Raw genomic sequence first — 21,625 nt, forward strand, 5'->3', positions numbered from 1 at the left:
GCACTAACAGCGGTCAGTAGGGATTCTTCCACCCACAGATACACAGCACTAACAGCGGTCAGAGGGGATTCTTCCACCCACAGATACACAGCACTAACAGCGGTCAGTAGGGATTCTTCCACCCACAGATACACAGCACTAACAGCGGTCAGTAGGGATTCTTCCACCCACAGATACACAGCACTAACAGCGGTCAGAGGGGATTCTTCCACCCACAGATACACAGCACTAACAGCAGTCAGTAGGGATTCTTCCACCCACAGACACACAGCACTAACAGCGGTCAGTAGGAATTCTTCCACCCACAGATAAACAGCACTAAAAGCGGTCAGTAGGGATTCTTCCACCCACAGATACACAGCACTAACAGCGGTCAGTAGGGATTCTTCCAACCGCAGATACACAGCACTAACAGCGGTCAGTAGGGATTCTTCCACCCGCAGATACACAGCACTAACAGTGGTCAGTAGGGATTCTTCCACCCACAGATACACAGCACTAACAGCGGTCAGTAGGGATTCTTCCACCCACAAATACACAGCACTAACAGCTGTCAGTAGGGATTCTTGCACCCACAGATACACAGCACTAACAGCAGTCAGTAGGGATTCTTCCACCCACAGATACACAGCACTAACAGCGGTCAGTAGGGATTCTTCCACCCACAGATACACAGCACTAACAGCGGTCAGAGGGGATTCTTCCACCCACATATACACAGCACTAACAGCGGTCAGTAGGGATTCTTCCACCCACGTATACATAGCACTAACAGCGGTCAGGGGATTCTTCCACCCACAGATACACAGCACTAACAGCGGTCAGTAGGGATTCTTCCACCCGCAGATACACAGCACTAACAGCGGTCAGTAGGGATTCTTCCACCCACAGATACACAGCACTAACAGCGGTCAGTAGGGATTCTTCCACCCACAGATACACAGCACTAACAGCGGTCAGTAGGGATTCTTCCACCCACAGATACACAGCACTAACAGCGGTCAGTAGGGATTCTTCCACCCACAGATACACAGCACTAACAGCAGTCAGTAGGGATTCTTCCACCCACAGATACACAGCACTAACAGCGGTCAGTAGGGATTCTTCCACCCACAGATACACAGCACTAACAGCGGTCAGTAGGGATTCTTCCACCCACAGATACACAGCACTAACAGCTGTCAGAGGGGATTCTTCCACCCACAGATACACAGCACTAACAGCTGTCAGAGGGGATTCTTCCACCCACAGATACACAGCACTAACAGCGGTCAGTAGGGATTCTTCCACCCACAGATACACAGCACTAACAGCGGTCAGTAGGGATTCTTCCACCCACAGATACACAGCACTAACAGCGGTCAGTAGGGATTCTTCCACCCACAGATACACAGCACTAACAGCGGTCAGTAGGGATTCTTCCACCCACAGATACACAGCACTAACAGCAGTCAGTAGGGATTCTTCCACCCACAGATACACAGCACTAACAGCGGTCAGTAGGGATTCTTCCACCCACAGATACACAGCACTAACAGCGGTCAGTAGGGATTCTTCCACCCACAGATACACAGCACTAACAGCTGTCAGAGGGGATTCTTCCACCCACAGATACACAGCACTAACAGCTGTCAGAGGGGATTCTTCCACCCACAGATACACAGCACTAACAGCGGTCAGTAGGGATTCTTCCACCCACAGATACACAGCACTAACAGCGGTCAGTAGGGATTCTTCCACCCACAGATACACAGCACTAACAGCGGTCAGTAGGGATTCTTCCACCCACGTATACATAGCACTAACAGCGGTCAGGGGATTCTTCCACCCACAGATACACAGCACTAACAGCGGTCAGTAGGGATTCTTCCACCCGCAGATACACAGCACTAACAGCGGTCAGTAGGGATTCTTCCACCCACAGATACACAGCACTAACAGCGGTCAGTAGGGATTCTTCCACCCACAGATACACAGCACTAACAGCGGTCAGTAGGGATTCTTCCACCCACAGATACACAGCACTAACAGCGGTCAGAGGGGATTCTTCCACCTACAGATACACAGCACTAACAGCTGTCAGAGGGGATTCTTCCACCTACAGATACACAGCACTAACAGCAGTCAGTAGGGATTCTTCCACCCACAAATACACAGCACTAACAGCGGTCAGTAGGAATTCTTCCACCCACAAATACACAGCACTAACAGCGGTCAGTAGGGATTCTTCCACCCACATATACACAGCACTAACAGCGGTCAGAGGGGATTCTTCCACCCACAAATACACAGCACTAACAGCGGTCAGTAGGGATTCTTCCACCCACATATACACAGCACTAACAGCGGTCAGAGGGGATTCTTCCACCCACAGATACACAGCACTAACAGCGGGTCAGTAGGGATTCTTCCACCCACAGATACACAGCATTAACAGCTGTCAGAGGGGATTCTTCCACCCACAGATACACAGCACTAACAGCAGTCAGTAGGGATTCTTCCACCCACAAATACACAGCACGAACAGCGGTCAGTAGGGATTCTTCCACCCACAAATACACAGCACTAACAGCGGTCAGTAGGGATTCTTCCACCAACTATTACACAGCACTAACAGCGGTTAGAGGGGATTCTTCCACCCACAAATACACAGCACTAACAGCTGTCAGAGGGGATTCTTCCACCCACAGATACACAGCACTAACAGCAGTCAGTAGGGATTCTTCCACCCACAGATACACAGCACTAACGGCGGTCAGTAGGGATTCTTCCACCCACATATACACAGCACTAACAGCGGTCAGTAGGGATTCTTCCACCCACATATACACAGCACTAACAGCGGTCAGAGGGGATTCTTCCACCCACAGATACACAGCACTAACAGCGGTCAGGGGATTCTTCCACCCACAGACACACAGCACTAACAGCGGTCAGTAGGGATTCTTCCACCCACAGATACACAGCACTAACAGCGGTCAGTAGGGATTCTTCCACCCACAGATACACAGCACTAACAGCGGTCAGAGGGGATTCTTCCACCCACAGATACACAGCACTAACAGCAGTCAGTAGGGATTCTTCCACCCACAGACACACAGCACTAACAGCGGTCAGTAGGGATTCTTCCACCCACAGATACACAGCACTAACAGCGGTCAGTAGGGATTCTTCCACCCGCAGATACACAGCACTAACAGCGGTCAGTAGGGATTCTTCCACCCACAGATACACAGCACTAACAGCGGTCAGAGGGGATTCTTCCACCCACAGATACACAGCACTAACAGCGGTCAGTAGGGATTCTTCCACCCACAGATACACAGCACTAACAGCGGTCAGTAGGGATTCTTCCACCCACAGATACACAGCACTAACAGCGGTCAGAGGGGATTCTTCCACCCACAGATACACAGCACTAACAGCAGTCAGTAGGGATTCTTCCACCCACAGACACACAGCACTAACAGCGGTCAGTAGGAATTCTTCCACCCACAGATAAACAGCACTAAAAGCGGTCAGTAGGGATTCTTCCACCCACAGATACACAGCACTAACAGCGGTCAGTAGGGATTCTTCCAACCGCAGATACACAGCACTAACAGCGGTCAGTAGGGATTCTTCCACCCGCAGATACACAGCACTAACAGTGGTCAGTAGGGATTCTTCCACCCACAGATACACAGCACTAACAGCGGTCAGTAGGGATTCTTCCACCCACAAATACACAGCACTAACAGCTGTCAGTAGGGATTCTTGCACCCACAGATACACAGCACTAACAGCAGTCAGTAGGGATTCTTCCACCCACAGATACACAGCACTAACAGCGGTCAGTAGGGATTCTTCCACCCACAGATACACAGCACTAACAGCGGTCAGAGGGGATTCTTCCACCCACATATACACAGCACTAACAGCGGTCAGTAGGGATTCTTCCACCCACGTATACATAGCACTAACAGCGGTCAGGGGATTCTTCCACCCACAGATACACAGCACTAACAGCGGTCAGTAGGGATTCTTCCACCCGCAGATACACAGCACTAACAGCGGTCAGTAGGGATTCTTCCACCCACAGATACACAGCACTAACAGCGGTCAGTAGGGATTCTTCCACCCACAGATACACAGCACTAACAGCGGTCAGTAGGGATTCTTCCACCCACAGATACACAGCACTAACAGCGGTCAGTAGGGATTCTTCCACCCACAGATACACAGCACTAACAGCAGTCAGTAGGGATTCTTCCACCCACAGATACACAGCACTAACAGCGGTCAGTAGGGATTCTTCCACCCACAGATACACAGCACTAACAGCGGTCAGTAGGGATTCTTCCACCCACAGATACACAGCACTAACAGCTGTCAGAGGGGATTCTTCCACCCACAGATACACAGCACTAACAGCTGTCAGAGGGGATTCTTCCACCCACAGATACACAGCACTAACAGCGGTCAGTAGGGATTCTTCCACCCACAGATACACAGCACTAACAGCGGTCAGTAGGGATTCTTCCACCCACAGATACACAGCACTAACAGCGGTCAGTAGGGATTCTTCCACCCACAGATACACAGCACTAACAGCGGTCAGTAGGGATTCTTCCACCCACAGATACACAGCACTAACAGCTGTCAGAGGGGATTCTTCCACCCACAGATACACAGCACTAACAGCTGTCAGAGGGGATTCTTCCACCCACAGATACACAGCACTAACAGCGGTCAGTAGGGATTCTTCCACCCACAGATACACAGCACTAACAGCGGTCAGTAGGGATTCTTCCACCCACAGATACACAGCACTAACAGCGGTCAGTAGGGATTCTTCCACCCACGTATACATAGCACTAACAGCGGTCAGGGGATTCTTCCACCCACAGATACACAGCACTAACAGCGGTCAGTAGGGATTCTTCCACCCGCAGATACACAGCACTAACAGCGGTCAGTAGGGATTCTTCCACCCACAGATACACAGCACTAACAGCGGTCAGTAGGGATTCTTCCACCCACAGATACACAGCACTAACAGCGGTCAGTAGGGATTCTTCCACCCACAGATACACAGCACTAACAGCGGTCAGAGGGGATTCTTCCACCTACAGATACACAGCACTAACAGCTGTCAGAGGGGATTCTTCCACCTACAGATACACAGCACTAACAGCAGTCAGTAGGGATTCTTCCACCCACAAATACACAGCACTAACAGCGGTCAGTAGGAATTCTTCCACCCACAAATACACAGCACTAACAGCGGTCAGTAGGGATTCTTCCACCCACATATACACAGCACTAACAGCGGTCAGAGGGGATTCTTCCACCCACAAATACACAGCACTAACAGCGGTCAGTAGGGATTCTTCCACCCACATATACACAGCACTAACAGCGGTCAGAGGGGATTCTTCCACCCACAGATACACAGCACTAACAGCGGGTCAGTAGGGATTCTTCCACCCACAGATACACAGCACTAACAGCTGTCAGAGGGGATTCTTCCACCCACAGATACACAGCACTAACAGCAGTCAGTAGGGATTCTTCCACCCACAAATACACAGCACGAACAGCGGTCAGTAGGGATTCTTCCACCCACAAATACACAGCACTAACAGCGGTCAGTAGGGATTCTTCCACCAACATATACACAGCACTAACAGCGGTTAGAGGGGATTCTTCCACCCACAAATACACAGCACTAACAGCTGTCAGAGGGGATTCTTCCACCCACAGATACACAGCACTAACAGCAGTCAGTAGGGATTCTTCCACCCACAGATACACAGCACTAACGGCGGTCAGTAGGGATTCTTCCACCCACATATACACAGCACTAACAGCGGTCAGTAGGGATTCTTCCACCCACATATACACAGCACTAACAGCGGTCAGAGGGGATTCTTCCACCCACAGATACACAGCACTAACAGCGGTCAGGGGATTCTTCCACCCACAGACACACAGCACTAACAGCGGTCAGTAGGGATTCTTCCACCCACAGATACACAGCACTAACAGCGGTCAGTAGGGATTCTTCCACCCACAGATACACAGCACTAACAGCGGTCAGAGGGGATTCTTCCACCCACAGATACACAGCACTAACAGCAGTCAGTAGGGATTCTTCCACCCACAGACACACAGCACTAACAGCGGTCAGTAGGGATTCTTCCACCCACAGATACACAGCACTAACAGCGGTCAGTAGGGATTCTTCCACCCACAGATACACAGCACAAACAGCGGTCAGTAGGGATTCTTCCACCCAAAGATACACATCACTAATAGCAGTCAGTAGGGATTCTTCCACCCACAGATACACATCACTAATAGCAGTCAGTAGGGATTCTTCCACCCGCAGATACACAGCACTAACAGCGGTCAGTAGGAATTCTTCCACCCACAGATAAACAGCACTAAAAGCGGTCAGTAGGGATTCTTCCACCCACAGATACACAGCACTAACAGCGGTCAGTAGGGATTCTTCCAACCGCAGATACACAGCACTAACAGCGGTCAGTAGGGATTCTTCCACCCGCAGATACACAGCACTAACAGTGGTCAGTAGGGATTCTTCCACCCACAGATACACAGCACTAACAGCGGTCAGTAGGGATTCTTCCACCCACAAATACACAGCACTAACAGCTGTCAGTAGGGATTCTTGCACCCACAGATACACAGCACTAACAGCAGTCAGTAGGGATTCTTCCACCCACAGATACACAGCACTAACAGCGGTCAGTAGGAATTCTTCCACCCACAGATACACAGCACTAACAGCGGTCAGAGGGGATTCTTCCACCCACATATACACAGCACTAACAGCGGTCAGTAGGGATTCTTCCACCCACGTATACATAGCACTAACAGCGGTCAGGGGATTCTTCCACCCACAGATACACAGCACTAACAGCGGTCAGTAGGGATTCTTCCACCCGCAGATACACAGCACTAACAGCGGTCAGTAGGGATTCTTCCACCCACAGATACACAGCACTAACAGCGGTCAGAGGGGATTCTTCCACCCACAGATACACAGCACTAACAGCGGTCAGGGGATTCTTCCACCCACAGATACACAGCACTAACAGCGGTCAGTAGGGATTCTTCCACCCACAGATACACAGCACTAACAGCGGTCAGTAGGGATTCTTCCACCCACAGATACACAGCACTAACAGCGGTCAGAGGGGATTCTTCCACCCACAGATACACAGCACTAACAGCAGTCAGTAGGGATTCTTCCACCCACAGATACACAGCACTAACAGCGGTCAGTAGGGATTCTTCCACCCACAGATACACAGCACTAATAGCAGTCAGTAGGGATTCTTCCACCCGCAGATACACAGCACTAACAGCGGTCAGTAGGAATTCTTCCACCCACAGATAAACAGCACTAAAAGCGGTCAGTAGGGATTCTTCCACCCACAGATACACAGCACTAACAGCGGTCAGTAGGGATTCTTCCACACGCAGATACACAGCACTAACAGCGGTCAGTAGGGATTCTTCCACCCACAGATACACAGCACTAACAGCGGTCAGAGGGGATTCTTCCACCCACAGATACACAGCACTAACAGCGGTCAGCAGAGATTCTTCCACCAACAGATACACAGCACTAACAGCGGTCAGTAGGGATTCTTCCACCCACAGATACACAGCACTAACAGCGTCAATAGGGATTCTTCCACCCACAGATACACAGCACTAACAGCGGTAAGAGGGATTCTTCCACCCACAAATACACAGCACTAACAGCGTAAGTAGGGATTCTTCCACCCACAGATACACAGCACTAACAGCGGTCAGTAGGGATTCTTCCACCCACAGATACACAGCACTAACAAAGGTCAGTAGGGATTCTTCCACCCACAGATACACAGCACTAACAGCGGTCAGTAGGGATTCTTCCACCCAGATACACAGCACTAACAGCGGTCAGTAGGGATTCTTGCACCCACAGATACACATCACTAATAGCAGTCAGTAGGGATTCTTCCACCCACAGATACACATCACTAATAGCAGTAAGTAGGGATTCTTCCACCCACAGATACACAGCACTAACGGCGATCAGTAAGGATTCTTCCACCCACAGATAAACAGCACTAAAAGCGGTCAGTAGGGATTCTTCCACCCACAGATACACAGCACTAACAGCGGTCAGTAGGGATTCTTCCAACCGCAGATACACAGCACTAACAGCGGTCAGTAGGGATTCTTCCACACGCAGATACACAGCACTAACAGCGGTCAGTAGGGATTCTTCCACCCACAGATACACAGCACTAACAGCGGTCAGTAGGGATTCTTCCACCCACAGATACCCAGCACTAACAGCGGTCAGTAGGGATTCTTCCACCCACAGATACACAGCACTAACAGCGGTCAGTAGGGATTCTTCCACCCACAGATACACAGCACAAACAGCGGTCAGTAGGGATTCTTCCACCCAAAGATACACAGCACTAACAGCGGTCAGTAGGGATTCTTCTACCCACAGATACACAGCACTAACAGCGGTCAGTAGGGATTCTTCCACCCACAGATACACAGCCCTAACAGCGTCAGTAGTGATTCTTCCACCCACAGATACACAGCACTAACAGCGGTCAGAGGGATTCTTCCACCCACAGATACACAGCACTAACAGCGGTCAGAGGGATTCTTCCACCCACAGATACACAGCACTAACAGCGTCAGTAGGGATTCTTCCACCCACAGATACACAGCACTAACAGCGGTTAGTAGGGATTCTTCCACCCACAGATACACAGCACTAACAGCGGTCAGTAGTGATTCTTCCACCCACAGATACACAGCACTAACAGCGGTCAGTAGGGATTCTTCCACCCACAGATACACAGCACTAACAGCGGTCAGTAGGGATTCTTCCACCCATAGATACACATCACTAATAGCAGTCAGTAGGGATTCTTCCACCCACAGATACACATCACTAACGGCGATCAGTAGGGATTCTTCCACCCACAGATACACAGCACTAACAGCGGTCAGTAGGGATTCTTGCACCCACATATACACAGCACTAACAGCGGTCAGTAGGGATTCTTCCACCCACAGATACACAGCACTAACAGCGGTCAGTAGGGATTCTTCCACCCACAGATACACAGCACTAACAGCGGTCAGTAGGGATTCTTGCACCCACATATACACAGCACTAACAGCGGTCAGTAGGGATTCTTCCACCCACAGATACACAGCACTAACAGCGGTCAGTAGGGATTCTTCCACCCACAGATACACAGCACTAACAGCGGTCAGTAGGGATTCTTCCACCCACGTATACACAGCACTAACAGCGGTCAGTAGGGATTCTTCCACCCACAGATACACAGCACTAACAGCGGTCAGAGGGGATTCTTCCACCCACAGATACACAGCACTTACAGCGGTCAGTAGGGATTCTTCCACCCACGTATACACAGCACTAACAGCGGTCAGGGGATTCTTCCACCCACAGATACATAGCACTAACAGCGGTCAGTAGGGATTCTTCTACCCGCAGATACACAGCACTAATAGCAGTCAGTAGGGATTCTTCCACCCACAGATACACATCACTAACAGCGGTCAGTAGGGATTCTTCCACCCACAGATACACAGCACTAACAGCGGTCAGTAGGGATTCTTCCACCCACAGATACACAGCACTAACAGCGGTCAGTAGGGATTCTTCCAACCGCAGATACACAGCGGTCAGTAGGGATTCTTCCACACGCAGATACACAGCACTAACAGCGGTCAGTAGGGATTCTTCCACCCACAGATACACAGCACTAACAGCGGTCAGTAGGGATTCTTCCACCCACAGATACACAGCACTAACAGCGGTCAGTAGGGATTCTTCCACCCACAGATACACAGCACTAACAGCGGTCAGTAGGGATTTTTCCACCCACAGATATACAGCACTAACAGCGTCAGTAGGGATTCTTCCACCCACAGATACACAGCACTAACAGCGTCAGTAGGGATTCTTCCACCCACAGATACACAGCACTAACAGCGGTCAGTAGGGATTGTTCCACCCACAGATACACAGCACTAACAGCGGTCAGTAGGGATTCTTCCACCAAAGATACACAGCACTAACAGCGGTCAGTAGGGATTCTTCCACCCACAGATACACAGCACTAACAGCGGTCAGTAGGGATTCTTCCACCCACAGATACACAGCCCTAACAGCGTCAGTAGTGATTCTTCCACCCACAGATACACAGCACTAACAGCGGTCAGAGGGATTCTTCCACCCACAGATACACAGCACTAACAGCGGTCAGTAGGGATTCTTCCACCCACAGATACACATCACTAACGGCGATCAGTAGGGATTCTTGCACCCACATATACACAGCACTAACAGCGGTCAGTAGGGATTCTTCCACCCACAGATACACAGCACTAACAGCGGTCAGAGGGGATTCTTCCACCCACAGATACACAGCACTAACAGCGGTCAGTAGGGATTCTTACACCCACATATACACAGCACTAACAGCAGTCAGTAGGGATTCTTCCACCCACAGATACACAGCACTAACAGCGGTCAGAGGGGATTCTTCCACCCACAGATACACAGCACTAACAGCGGTCAGTAGGGATTCTTACACCCACATATACACAGCACTAACAGCGGTCAGTAGGGATTCTTCCACCCACAGATACACATCACTAATAGCAGTCAGATGGGATTCTTCCACCCACAGATACACAGCACTAACAGCGGTCAGTAGGGATTCTTACACCCACATATACACAGCACTAACAGCGGTCAGTAGGGATTCTTCCACCCACAGATACACATCACTAATAGCAGTCAGATGGGATTCTTCCACCCACAGATACACAGCACTAACAGCGGTCAGTAGGAATTCTTCCACCCACAGATAAACAGCACTAAAAGCGGTCAGTAGGGATTCTTCCACCCACAGATACACAGCACTAACAGCGGTCAGTAGGGATTCTTCCAACCGCAGATACACAGCACTAACAGTGGTCAGTAGGGATTCTTCCACCCACAGATACACAGCACTAACAGCGGTCAGTAGGGATTCTTCCACCCACAAATACACAGCACTAACAGCTGTCAGTAGGGATTCTTGCACCCACAGATACACAGCACTAACAGCAGTCAGTAGGGATTCTTCCACCCACAGATACACAGCACTAACAGCGGTCAGTAGGGATTCTTCCACCCACAGATACACAGCACTAACAGCGGTCAGAGGGGATTCTTCCACCCACATATACACAGCACTAACAGCGGTCAGTAGGGATTCTTCCACCCACGTATACATAGCACTAACAGCGGTCAGGGGATTCTTCCACCCACAGATACACAGCACTAACAGCGGTCAGTAGGGATTCTTCCACCCGCAGATACACAGCACTAACAGCGGTCAGTAGGGATTCTTCCACCCACAGATACACAGCACTAACAGCGGTCAGTAGGGATTCTTCCACCCACAGATACACAGCACTAACAGCGGTCAGTAGGGATTCTTCCACCCACAGATACACAGCACTAACAGCGGTCAGTAGGGATTCTTCCACCCACAGATACACAGCACTAACAGCAGTCAGTAGGGATTCTTCCACCCACAGATACACAGCACTAACAGCGGTCAGTAGGGATTCTTCCACCCACAGATACACAGCACTAACAGCGGTCAGTAGGGATTCTTCCACCCACAGATACACAGCACTAACAGCTGTCAGAGGGGATTCTTCCACCCACAGATACACAGCACTAACAGCTGTCAGAGGGGATTCTTCCACCCACAGATACACAGCACTAACAGCGGTCAGTAGGGATTCTTCCACCCACAGATACACAGCACTAACAGCGGTCAGTAGGGATTCTTCCACCCACAGATACACAGCACTAACAGCGGTCAGTAGGGATTCTTCCACCCACAGATACACAGCACTAACAGCGGTCAGTAGGGATTCTTCCACCCACAGATACACAGCACTAACAGCAGTCAGTAGGGATTCTTCCACCCACAGATACACAGCACTAACAGCGGTCAGTAGGGATTCTTCCACCCACAGATACACAGCACTAACAGCGGTCAGTAGGGATTCTTCCACCCACAGATACACAGCACTAACAGCTGTCAGAGGGGATTCTTCCACCCACAGATACACAGCACTAACAGCTGTCAGAGGGGATTCTTCCACCCACAGATACACAGCACTAACAGCGGTCAGTAGGGATTCTTCCACCCACAGATACACAGCACTAACAGCGGTCAGTAGGGATTCTTCCACCCACAGATACACAGCACTAACAGCGGTCAGTAGGGATTCTTCCACCCACGTATACATAGCACTAACAGCGGTCAGGGGATTCTTCCACCCACAGATACACAGCACTAACAGCGGTCAGTAGGGATTCTTCCACCCGCAGATACACAGCACTAACAGCGGTCAGTAGGGATTCTTCCACCCACAGATACACAGCACTAACAGCGGTCAGTAGGGATTCTTCCACCCACAGATACACAGCACTAACAGCGGTCAGAGGGGATTCTTCCACCTACAGATACACAGCACTAACAGCTGTCAGAGGGGATTCTTCCACCTACAGATACACAGCACTAACAGCAGTCAGTAGGGATTCTTCCACCCACAAATACACAGCACTAACAGCGGTCAGTAGGAATTCTTCCACCCACAAATACACAGCACTAACAGCGGTCAGTAGGGATTCTTCCACCCACATATACACAGCACTAACAGCGGTCAGAGGGGATTCTTCCACCCACAAATACACAGCACTAACAGCGGTCAGTAGGGATTCTTCCACCCACATATACACAGCACTAACAGCGGTCAGAGGGGATTCTTCCACCCACAGATACACAGCACTAACAGCGGGTCAGTAGGGATTCTTCCACCCACAGATACACAGCACTAACAGCTGTCAGAGGGGATTCTTCCACCCACAGATACACAGCACTAACAGCAGTCAGTAGGGATTCTTCCACCCACAAATACACAGCACGAACAGCGGTCAGTAGGGATTCTTCCACCCACAAATACACAGCACTAACAGCGGTCAGTAGGGATTCTTCCACCAACATATACACAGCACTAACAGCGGTTAGAGGGGATTCTTCCACCCACAAATACACAGCACTAACAGCTGTCAGAGGGGATTCTTCCACCCACAGATACACAGCACTAACAGCAGTCAGTAGGGATTCTTCCACCCACAGATACACAGCACTAACGGCGGTCAGTAGGGATTCTTCCACCCACATATACACAGCACTAACAGCGGTCAGTAGGGATTCTTCCACCCACATATACACAGCACTAACAGCGGTCAGAGGGGATTCTTCCACCCACAGATACACAGCACTAACAGCGGTCAGGGGATTTTTCCACCCACAGACACACAGCACTAACAGCGGTCAGTAGGGATTCTTCCACCCACAGATACACAGCACTAACAGCGGTCAGTAGGGATTCTTCCACCCACAGATACACAGCACTAACAGCGGTCAGAGGGGATTCTTCCACCCACAGATACACAGCACTAACAGCAGTCAGTAGGGATTCTTCCACCCACAGACACACAGCACTAACAGCGGTCAGTAGGGATTCTTCCACCCACAGATACACAGCACTAACAGCGGTCAGTAGGGATTCTTCCACCCACAGATACACAGCACAAACAGCGGTCAGTAGGGATTCTTCCACCCAAAGATACACATCACTAATAGCAGTCAGTAGGGATTCTTCCACCCACAGATACACATCACTAATAGCAGTCAGTAGGGATTCTTCCACCCGCAGATACACAGCACTAACAGCGGTCAGTAGGAATTCTTCCACCCACAGATAAACAGCACTAAAAGCGGTCAGTAGGGATTCTTCCACCCACAGATACACAGCACTAACAGCGGTCAGTAGGGATTCTTCCAACCGCAGATACACAGCACTAACAGCGGTCAGTAGGGATTCTTCCACCCGCAGATACACAGCACTAACAGTGGTCAGTAGGGATTCTTCCACCCACAGATACACAGCACTAACAGCGGTCAGTAGGGATTCTTCCACCCACAAATACACAGCACTAACAGCTGTCAGTAGGGATTCTTGCACCCACAGATACACAGCACTAACAGCAGTCAGTAGGGATTCTTCCACCCACAGATACACAGCACTAACAGCGGTCAGTAGGAATTCTTCCACCCACAGATACACAGCACTAACAGCGGTCAGAGGGGATTCTTCCACCCACATATACACAGCACTAACAGCGGTCAGTAGGGATTCTTCCACCCACGTATACATAGCACTAACAGCGGTCAGGGGATTCTTCCACCCACAGATACACAGCACTAACAGCGGTCAGTAGGGATTCTTCCACCCGCAGATACACAGCACTAACAGCGGTCAGTAGGGATTCTTCCACCCACAGATACACAGCACTAACAGCGGTCAGAGGGGATTCTTCCACCCACAGATACACAGCACTAACAGCGGTCAGGGGATTCTTCCACCCACAGATACACAGCACTAACAGCGGTCAGTAGGGATTCTTCCACCCACAGATACACAGCACTAACAGCGGTCAGTAGGGATTCTTCCACCCACAGATACACAGCACTAACAGCGGTCAGAGGGGATTCTTCCACCCACAGATACACAGCACTAACAGCAGTCAGTAGGGATTCTTCCACCCACAGATACACAGCACTAACAGCGGTCAGTAGGGATTCTTCCACCCGCAGATACACAGCACTAACAGCGGTCAGTAGGAATTCTTCCACCCACAGATAAACAGCACTAAAAGCGGTCAGTAGGGATTCTTCCACCCACAGATACACAGCACTAACAGCGGTCAGTAGGGATTCTTCCACACGCAGATACACAGCACTAACAGCGGTCAGTAGGGATTCTTCCACCCACAGATACACAGCACTAACAGCGGTCAGAGGGGATTCTTCCACCCACAGATACACAGCACTAACAGCGGTCAGCAGAGATTCTTCCACCAACAGATACACAGCACTAACAGCGGTCAGTAGGGATTCTTCCACCCACAGATACACAGCACTAACAGCGTCAATAGGGATTCTTCCACCCACAGATACACAGCACTAACAGCGGTAAGAGGGATTCTTCCACCCACAAATACACAGCACTAACAGCGTAAGTAGGGATTCTTCCACCCACAGATACACAGCACTAACAGCGGTCAGTAGGGATTCTTCCACCCACAGATACACAGCACTAACAAAGGTCAGTAGGGATTCTTCCACCCACAGATACACAGCACTAACAGCGGTCAGTAGGGATTCTTCCACCCAGATACACAGCACTAACAGCGGTCAGTAGGGATTCTTGCACCCACAGATACACATCACTAATAGCAGTCAGTAGGGATTCTTCCACCCACAGATACACATCACTAATAGCAGTAAGTAGGGATTCTTCCACCCACAGATACACAGCACTAACGGCGATCAGTAAGGATTCTTCCACCCACAGATAAACAGCACTAAAAGCGGTCAGTAGGGATTCTTCCACCCACAGATACACAGCACTAACAGCGGTCAGTAGGGATTCTTCCAACCGCAGATACACAGCACTAACAGCGGTCAGTAGGGATTCTTCCACACGCAGATACACAGCACTAACAGCGGTCAGTAGGGATTCTTCCACCCACAGATACACAGCACTAACAGCGGTCAGTAGGGATTCTTCCACCCACAGATACCCAGCACTAACAGCGGTCAGTAGGGATTCTTCCACCCACAGATACACAGCACTAACAGCGGTCAGTAGGGATTCTTCCACCCACAGATACACAGCACAAACAGCGGTCAGTAGGGATTCTTCCACCCAAAGATACACAGCACTAACAGCGGTCAGTAGGGATTCTTCTACCCACAGATACACAGCACTAACAGCGGTCAGTAGGGATTCTTCCACCCACAGATACACAGCCCTAACAGCGTCAGTAGTGATTCTTCCACCCACAGATACACAGCACTAACAGCGGTCAGAGGGATTCTTCCACCCACAGATACACAGCACTAACAGCGGTCAGAGGGATTCTTCCACCCACAGATACACAGCACTAACAGCGTCAGTAGGGATTCTTCCACCCACAGATACACAGCACTAACAGCGGTTAGTAGGGATTCTTCCACCCACAGATACACAGCACTAACAGCGGTCAGTAGTGATTCTTCCACCCACAGATACACAGCACTAACAGCGGTCAGTAGGGATTCTTCCACCCACAGATACACAGCACTAACAGCGGTCAGTAGGGATTCTTCCACCCATAGATACACATCACTAATAGCAGTCAGTAGGGATTCTTCCACCCACAGATACACATCACTAACGGCGATCAGTAGGGATTCTTCCACCCACAGATACACAGCACTAACAGCGGTCAGTAGGGATTCTTGCACCCACATATACACAGCACTAACAGCGGTCAGTAGGGATTCTTCCACCCACAGATACACAGCACTAACAGCGGTCAGTAGGGATTCTTCCACCCACAGATACACAGCACTAACAGCGGTCAGTAGGGATTCTTGCACCCACATATACACAGCACTAACAGCGGTCAGTAGGGATTCTTCCACCCACAGATACACAGCACTAACAGCGGTCAGTAGGGATTCTTCCACCCACAGATACACAGCACTAACAGCGGTCAGTAGGGATTCTTCCACCCACGTATACACAGCACTAACAGCGGTCAGTAGGGATTCTTCCACCCACAGATACACAGCACTAACAGCGGTCAGAGGGGATTCTTCCACCCACAGATACACAGCACTTACAGCGGTCAGTAGGGATTCTTCCACCCACGTATACACAGCACTAACAGCGGTCAGGGGATTCTTCCACCCACAGATACATAGCACTAACAGCGGTCAGTAGGGATTCTTCTACCCGCAGATACACAGCACTAATAGCAGTCAGTAGGGATTCTTCCACCCACAGATACACATCACTAACAGCGGTCAGTAGGGATTCTTCCACCCACAGATACACAGCACTAACAGCGGTCAGTAGGGATTCTTCCACCCACAGATACACAGCACTAACAGCGGTCAGTAGGGATTCTTCCAACCGCAGATACACAGCGGTCAGTAGGGATTCTTCCACACGCAGATACACAGCACTAACAGCGGTCAGTAGGGATTCTTCCACCCACAGATACACAGCACTAACAGCGGTCAGTAGGGATTCTTCCACCCACAGATACACAGCACTAACAGCGGTCAGTAGGGATTCTTCCACCCACAGATACACAGCACTAACAGCGGTCAGTAGGGATTTTTCCACCCACAGATATACAGCACTAACAGCGTCAGTAGGGATTCTTCCACCCACAGATACACAGCACTAACAGCGTCAGTAGGGATTCTTCCACCCACAGATACACAGCACTAACAGCGGTCAGTAGGGATTGTTCCACCCACAGATACACAGCACTAACAGCGGTCAGTAGGGATTCTTCCACCAAAGATACACAGCACTAACAGCGGTCAGTAGGGATTCTTCCACCCACAGATACACAGCACTAACAGCGGTCAGTAGGGATTCTTCCACCCACAGATACACAGCCCTAACAGCGTCAGTAGTGATTCTTCCACCCACAGATACACAGCACTAACAGCGGTCAGAGGGATTCTTCCACCCACAGATACACAGCACTAACAGCGGTCAGTAGGGATTCTTCCACCCACAGATACACATCACTAACGGCGATCAGTAGGGATTCTTGCACCCACATATACACAGCACTAACAGCGGTCAGTAGGGATTCTTCCACCCACAGATACACAGCACTAACAGCGGTCAGAGGGGATTCTTCCACCCACAGATACACAGCACTAACAGCGGTCAGTAGGGATTCTTACACCCACATATACACAGCACTAACAGCAGTCAGTAGGGATTCTTCCACCCACAGATACACAGCACTAACAGCGGTCAGAGGGGATTCTTCCACCCACAGATACACAGCACTAACAGCGGTCAGTAGGGATTCTTACACCCACATATACACAGCACTAACAGCGGTCAGTAGGGATTCTTCCACCCACAGATACACATCACTAATAGCAGTCAGATGGGATTCTTCCACCCACAGATACACATCACTAATAGCAGTCAGTAGGGATTCTTCCACCCACAGATACACAGCACTAACAGTGGTCAGTAGGGATTCTTCCACCCACAGATACACAGCACTAACAGCGGTCAGTAGGGATTCTTCCAACCGCAGATACACAGCACTAACAGCGGTCAGTAGGGATTCTTCCACACGCAGATACACAGCACTAACAGCGGTCAGTAGGGATTCTTCCACCCACAGATACACAGCACTAACAGCGGTCAGTAGGGATTCTTCCAACCGCAGATACACAGCACTAACAGCGGTCAGTAGGGATTCTTCCACACGCAGATACACAGCACTAACAGCGGTCAGTAGGGATTCTTCCACCCACAGATACACAGCTCTAACAGCGGTCAGTAGGGATTCTTCCACCCACAGATACACAGCACTAACAGCGTCAGTAGGGATTCTTCCACCCACAGATACACAGCACTAACGGCGATCAGTAGGGATTCTTCCACCCACAGATACACAGCTCTAACAGCGGTCAGTAGGGATTCTTCCACCCACAGATACACAGCACTAACAGCGTCAGTAGGGATTCTTCCACCCACAGATACACAGCACTAACGGCGATCAGTAGGGATTCTTCCACCCACAGATACACAGCACTAACAGCGGTCAGTAGAGATTCTTGCACCCACAGATACACAGCACTAACAGCAGTCAGTAGGGATTCTTCCACCCACAGATACACAGCACTAACAGCGGTCAGAGGGGATTCTTCTTCCCACAGATACACAGCACTAACAGCGGTCAGTAGGGATTATTCCACTCACGTATACACAGCACTAACAGCGGTCAGGGGATTCTTCCACCCACAGATACACAGCACTAACAGCGGTCAGTAGGGATTCTTCCACCCGCAGATACACAGCACTAACAGCGGTCAGTAGGGATTCTTCCACCCACAGATACACAGCACTAACAGCGGTCAGAGGGGATTCTTCCACCCACAGATACACAGCACTAACAGCGGTCAGTAGGGATTTTTCCACCCACAGATGCACAGCACTAACAGCGGTCAGGGGATTCTTCCACCCACAGATACACAGCACTAACAGCGGTCAGTAGGGATTCTTCCACCCACAGATACACAGCACTAACAGCGGTCAGTAGGGATTCTTCCACCCACAGATACACAGCACTAACAGCGGTCAGAGGGGATTCTTCCACCCACAGATACACAGCACTAACAGCAGTCAGTAGGGATTCTTCCACCCACAGATACACAGCACTAACAGCGGTCAGTAGGGATTCTTCCACCCACAGATACACAGCACTAACAGCGGTCAGTAGGGATTCTTCCACCCGCAGATACACAGCACTAACAGCGGTCAGTAGGGATTCTTCCACCCGCAGATACACAGCACTAACAGCGGTCAGTAGGGATTCTTCCACCCTCAGATACACAGCACTAACAGCGGTCAGTAGGGATTCTTCCACCCACAGATACACAGCACTAACAGCGGTCAGTAGGGATTCATCCACCCACAGATACACAGCACTAACAGCGGTCAGTAGGGATTCTTCCACCCACAGATACACAGCACTAACAGCGGTCAGTAGGGATTCTTCCACCCACAGATACACAGCACTAACAGCGGTCAGTAGGGATTCTTCCACCCGCAGATACACAGCACTAACAGCGGTCAGTAGGGATTCTTCCACCCGCAGATACACAGCACTAACAGCGGTCAGTAGGGATTCTTCCACCCACAGATACACAGCACTAACAGCGGTCAGTACGGATTCTTCCACCCACAGATACACAGCACTAACAGCGGTCAGTAGGGATTCTTCCACCCACAGATACACAGCACTAACAGCGGTCAGTAGGGATTCTTCCACCCACAGATACACAGCACTAACAGCGTCAGTAGGGATTCTTCCACCCACAGATACACAGCACTAACAGCGGTCAGTAGGGATTCTTCCACCCACAGATACACAGCACTAACAGCGGTCAGTAGGGATTTATTACATTCAGCCTATGGCAGGACAAGGAGGAGAATATACCGCACACAGACCAACGCTATCATTAGAGTTTCCTGTCCTGTTAGTAGGACACACAATAGACGGAACAAGGACTTTCATAGAGTGAGGTCCTTTGTTCTGATAGGGCCAGTCCTGAGACACGTTACTGGCTCCGGGACACCCACACTGGATACTGGGAGACAGGGAATTACAGGAGTTGTGGTCATAATAATTGGAAGCCAATTATATACTGCACAGACCAAATGTTACACACCCAAATCTTCAGCGACAATAGGTCACAAGTGACCACATAAACCTGGTGTAATCAGACCACAACTGGTGTGCATGAATGTGTAAGGCCTGCACTGAGCAGCGGCCAGTGTTACCCTACAGATGTGTCCTCTTACATCCGTGCTGCAGTCACGCTGAGCAGCCTTTCACTTTGCGCCATGACGTGACGATACTTAGTAGTGCTGAAAGTCTTTTTTTTTTTTTTTCGTTTTATTCCTAAAAAATTGCGTCTTAGACACAATGTAATGCAATAAAACGCACAAGCTGCTGATTAAAATGATATGCTGCATGTCTATATTGTGTGTGTAACAGCGGCTGTATCTGCATCTGAAATGCCACGATCAGGAACACACTGTAGCATAGCAGTCTGTATGCAAATACAGTCACAGTCACACACAGAGTATCAGTTTACTTAGCAGACGCTGCTCGTGCGTCATACTGCATTACGTTGCGTCTAAGACGCATTTTCGCAGAAAAAATACTGCACAAAAAAAAAAAAAAAGACGCTTGGCGCTACAGAATGACACGGCACTCATGTGTAACTCGGCTTATAGCGCACGGTGTAAAGATGTAAGAGGACACACCTGTACATACTGGGAATAGCCGCCACCCAGCGCCTAACATACTGCTGACTGCCTCTCATACAGATTCATTCTCTGCTCTTACACTTCTGTCACTCTCTGAACAGCCCTTCTGCAAGGGTCTCCTGTAACCCCCTATTGCCACCTTCATACCCCTCCTGCGCTTTACTTTCCCCTCCTGCGCTTTACTTTCCCCTCCACACATCACTAAATCATTATCCCCCCTGACCCCCCCCCCCCCTCCTCTGCTCTCTCTAAATAAGGCCCTATCTCCACTCTTGCTTTTGTTGTAAAGATTCCTCAGTCCTCAGCCCACGTCAACCTGCCTCTCACTCTCTACGGAAACTGACCTACCTCTTGTCTTGCAAACCTCCCATTACATCGGCCTCTGTGACACATACCTCTCCTGGTTTACCTCCTAGCTCACCAACCTCTCCGTTTCTGCACCTACTCCTGACTGCATTCCCCCCGTCTTCCCTTCCCTATCTGAGCCTACCTAGGACCTGCTCTTCTCCCTCTTCACCAGTGTTTCCCAAATTCGGTCCTCAAGTACCTCCAA

General features: G+C 50.2%; 1 protein-coding gene across 1 annotated transcript in view; it reads right to left on the reverse strand.

Moving 5' to 3' along the window:
• The window catches only part of INPP5F (inositol polyphosphate-5-phosphatase F), a 277,691-nt gene that overhangs the window by 115,128 nt on the left and 140,938 nt on the right, over window positions 1-21,625 (reverse strand). The gene's annotated exons all lie outside the window — the stretch shown is intronic.

Source organism: Pseudophryne corroboree, chromosome 3, assembly GCF_028390025.1.
Source record: "Pseudophryne corroboree isolate aPseCor3 chromosome 3, aPseCor3.hap2, whole genome shotgun sequence".
Lineage (NCBI taxonomy): Eukaryota > Metazoa > Chordata > Amphibia > Anura > Myobatrachidae > Pseudophryne > Pseudophryne corroboree.